The sequence below is a fragment of the Cricetulus griseus genome, chromosome X, assembly GCF_003668045.3.
Source record: "Cricetulus griseus strain 17A/GY chromosome X, alternate assembly CriGri-PICRH-1.0, whole genome shotgun sequence".
NCBI lineage: Eukaryota > Metazoa > Chordata > Mammalia > Rodentia > Cricetidae > Cricetulus > Cricetulus griseus.
This window is the reverse complement of record NC_048604.1, coordinates 55828903-55834032: the sequence shown is the minus strand read 5'-3', so window position 1 is coordinate 55834032 and position 5130 is coordinate 55828903.

The window sequence follows — 5130 nt, the reverse complement described above, 5'->3', positions numbered from 1 at the left end:
TCACTTATAATTACAAAATCCTCTAAGAAAAAAATGGCAGCTGCAGGGGGCTACGGGTCACTAGAAGAAAGCTCATGTAGCAAAGGTTGGGAGGCCTCTTATCATGTTGCCCAAGCAGGTTTCTGTGGGCTCCATTGCTCTCTCTCCTCTTCCTGAGTGCTGAGATTACAGGGAATGACAGTCATGCCCTTGCACCATAAATCAGTCTTCTGTTGTGTTTCCCATTTCTTCCTGTCTTCACAAAAAAAGACCCTGGAATGCAAAAAAATAAAAAAATACCAACAACAAAAAACAGATAAGACTCCTATTTTCTAAAAAAAAAAAAAAAAAAAAACTAAGCTAGCTTCTTTCCTGCAGCTATAGTGCTTTTACATAACAGCCTCAGTCCACTGCAAACTCTACATGTATTTTGGGGTATTATCTCTTCCAGGATATGGAACAGACCAAAACGAGGCTCCTCAACCTGTGTATATCTCATGACCTCATACCTCCAGTGTACTTCAGTTTTCTTTTCCTTAAATATAATTCGGATTGATTATTTTTAAAATTGTAATTTAATTAAATCTCTTCGCTATCCCCTTTCCTCCTTCCAGAAGCTCCCATATACTCCCCTTTCCTCTCTTTGAAATTGTGGGCTTTTTTTTTCATTGTTTTTATATGTATATATGTTTACACATAAACATATGTATTCCTAAATATAAACATCTCTAAAGTGTGACATTACCAATACGGAGTCAGGCAGAAAAACAAGGATATTTAATAGGAAAAAGCCTTACTTACAGAGCGACCTAGCCAGCTGGCACAGCAGCAAGCTGAAAGGTGAAATCGAAACTGAAAACCCAGCCACCTGAACCTCTCTTTCTACTTCACCCTGACCATGCCCACCTTTAGCTAGCCCCTAAGTAGGCGTTGCTACAGCTTCTACAGATCTCAGTCTGTATAAGGTTAATTGTATGTACCTTTACGAGCCTGACTGTTTGGTATTAGATAACCAATTTCTGTATTCTTTCCTGGGAAAGACTATTTTTCCCACTCTCAGCATTCCTTTGTTGCCTATAGACCTTTGTAAAGGGTTGAGGTAGTTCGGTTTTTAAAAATAGGTATTCTCTCAGAGTGAAATTCAATCAAAGATCTCCAAGTCCCATCACATGCCAAAATGTGGCTTCTCTCCTGATGACTTGCCTACATGATGAATTCCTATCTTACTGAAACCCACAACTGAATTTGTATCTTGAGAAGATTTTGAGCTTTTCCTGAGGGTAGGGCTCCCATCGCTCCAACCCTGATCCACTAAAATGGGTACCACATGACTAAAACTGTCTTCCATTTCCTTGTTTGAGCTATCCCATCTTTGTGCTTGTTTTAAAGATTCATTTAATTTCCTTCCATGGATTTCCAAAGGCTTTACTTTATTTAAATAAAGTCTCTCTCTCTCTTTTTTTTTTGTTGTTTTTTCCTGACAGGCTTTCTCTGTGTAGCTTTGGAGCCTATCCTGGCACTCCCTCTGGAGGACAGGCTGGCCTCGAACTCACAGAGATCCACTTGCATCTGCCTCTCAAATGCTGGGATTAAAGGCATGCACCGGCAATAAAGTCTTTTTTTTTTTTTTCTCATTCTGACTCTCTTCTACAGTTCACACAGAGGTTGGTTCTAGTCTATAATTTTACCAAGAAATTACCTGTGTTTCTCTGAAACATGTTATTGTTTGCTTTTTGATTACAAAGGAAATTTCACCAAGCCCATCTAATGACTGGAATACTAAATTTAGAGCATATGTGATAACATCAACTAGAAAATGACAATTTAAAAATTGTACTTGGGAAACATTAGAAATAAGGTGTTTTTGTGCTCTTATCTTATAGGTGCACATACAATCATCACCAAGTTGTGTCCCATATTCGGAGCCATCCCTTCCCCCATCCAAGCATAGCAATATAAAAAGGGTTAATACAACTACACTCTGATGTTTAGTGAAATAATATTAACTCTCTTGCTAATTAATAGTAGTAATTCTTTATAAATCCATGTGTTGAATTTTTAGAAAATTGGGACAATTTTTTTATTAATTATATTCATTTGTTTATTTTACATCCCAACTGTAGGTTCTCCTCCATCCTCTCCACTCATTCTCTCCCCTTCTCTCCCCTCTGTACTTCCTCCCCTGAATCCACACCTTCTCTGTCTCTATTCAGAAAGGGACAGGCCTCCCACTGGTATCAACAAAGCATGGCATATAAAGTTGAAGTGGGTGTAAACACGTCTCCTTGCTTGCTTTTGGGAACATATTCCTCACACAAAGGAAGAATTTGTCTGTTGCTCTGACAAAATATTTTATAAAACATTTTGAGGAGGACAAATCTCTGCTTACTTGAGAAACCATCACACCTTGGTTTAGTACAAAATGAAATTAATTAAGTGGATTATTTAGTTATCTTGCTCTTCATATAAAGCAGTGTATTCTAAAGAAAAATACTTTTAACAAATTAGAAATAATAATAATATCACAACAAAGTAGCAATAAAGTATAGCTAAAATCAGATATTAGAATCTATAAGGGTTTCTAAATTATTCTATGAAAAAAAAACGACTTCTTTAAATCAAAAAATGAAAATAGTAACTTCATGAAATGCCATTTTTTTCTTGGTTTTTCGATACAGGGTTTCTCTGTGGCATTGGAGGCTGTCCTGGAACTAGCTCTTGTAGACCAGGCTGGTCTCAAACTCACAGAGATCTGCCTGCCTCTGCCTCCCGAGTACTGGGATTAAAGGCGTGTGCCACCACTGCCCAGCTGAAATGGCATTCTTAAAGATACTACATAGCTTAACGGAATAAAAATTAGTCGAAATATATGTCCCACTGTGTATAAGCTACATTTTTCCATAGGTCCAAATATTAATGAATGAATAAAAATATGATACTGATCTGTCTTAGTTTCATTTCTGTTGCTCTGACAAAAGACCCCAATGACAGCAACTCACAAAATAAAGTGATTATTTTATGTTTTTTACTGATTATAGCCCATTATTTTGGAGAAATCAAAGTTCCAGGAACTTGAAGCAGCTAGTCAAATCACATTCACAATCAAGAGTAGAAAGAAAGCAAATGGGTCTATGCTTATGCTCGGCTTGCTTTCTCAACTCATACAATTCAGCATTTTCTACTTAGGAAATGGTGCTCGCACAGTGGGTTGGTCTACCCACCTAAGTGAAATCGAGATAACTCCCATAGACATGGACACAGGCCACCCTGGTCTAGCCAATCCCTCTTTGAGTGTCTCTTCCAAGGTGAGTCTGGACTGTGTCTGGTTGATAATTAAAAGTAACCACTACAAAGTCACAATCTAATTAAAGTTTCAAATAACATATTTGTGTCATAGATATAGAATTTGAAGAAGTGGTGCTGCATTAGGCTGCATTAACTTGCCAGAGTACTCAAACTCCTATTGAGTAGATAATTAATGTAAGGAACAGTTTTCTCATCATGCAACTAGTATAATAAAGGCAAGAGTAGATGTTGAACAAGATATTTTGTATTATTGTTTGGCTTTGCTTCAAGCCACTTATTTTTATTAATTAAAATTTTCATTCATTTTACATCCCAATCTCAGTTTTCCTCCTCCTATACTTCCATTCCCTTCCCTCTGCTTCCTCTCCACATCCCTGTTTCCCTTCTATACCACTTACCTCCCCTCTGCCCACTCCTTCCAATCACACCTCCTCTGTCTCCATTCAGAAAGGGGCAGGCCTCCCATGGGTGTCAGCAAAGCATGGCACATCATGTTGAAGGAGTACCAAGATTGTCCCCCAGCATCAAGGCAGGGCAAGGCAAACCAGCATGGGGAATAGGTCAGGTTGGGTGGGTTGCCATGGTACAGAGAAAGTAAAGAAATAGATGTCTTTATTTTGTGGGCCATTTTGGGTTTAGAGGGAGACTTTGTGCCAGGAAAATTCTCAAGTATCTACAAGGATAAGCCCAGCTAAGACTCCGAGAAACAGTGGAGAGGCTGCCTAAACTGGTTATTTCCTGTAACTAGTTAATTATGTTTTTAAAAATAGTATAAACAAACACATCTTTGCCTTAAATGCATTGCAGCAATACTATGGTTGTATAACCCATCTTGTTTCTTACTTCGACAGCTGTTATCTGAACTTTTTTCCATCAAGAGATTGACCCCATCAGGCTATGCTAAGTCAAAAAGGTTTAGTTATGTAGATGTGAACAACGTTGTTATACCAAAAAAGATTCTCAAAATGCCATTATTTTTCTATATTATTTTATAAGAAGAAGTGATGATATTGGTGCTGGGAGATAAATTCCTAGCTTTCATGCATGCCAGATAGTTTAATATATATTAAAAACAAATTATTTTGCTCCTACTATAGGTATAAAAGTGATCAATTAGAGTAACATCCCAGGAAAACATACGACTTTACTGTTAGATATTATATAACATTAAATTTGTACACGTATTTCTAATGCAGAGAAAAAAATCAAGAAAAATTCTTTTGTTTACTTCATATTGCTCTATTAACACATGTTCTTATTAAAAACTCATATCTATTTCAGACTCCTTTTTTCATAATGACAGAAAGTACATGTACAAGAGCAGTGAGAGATGACAGAATTTTGTTTAAAATATATTTTCTGATATATTTGCAACCATTGAGGGAACAATGTAATACAATATGAGTAAATTACTCAAAGAATACAATAACCAGAATAATAGGGAGAAGAGATTTAAAATCATATACTTCCATTAGTTTCACAGACAGAAGAAGGAAGCTGTTTTATCTCCTGGTAAGTAGATTTCAAACCATATTTCTTTCTGAAATTATTTAATTTTAAATACTATATGTAATTTATTTTTAATATGCTATGTAAACTTCAATTGTCATGAATGTTATAAGAATCTCTAAAAGATATTTCAATTTAGAGATATTTTAACAGCGAAATGTTCACATACATCTTGTACTAAACATCACTTAATTACAATATCAAATTAGAGAGCATAATTAAAATGCTAGCATTCACAATATAATCATTTAAAATACATCATGTTTTGTAAATATGAACTAAAATGATATTTTTATAATTGAATACCTTGGGAATCATTGAAGTATTGCCTCCACA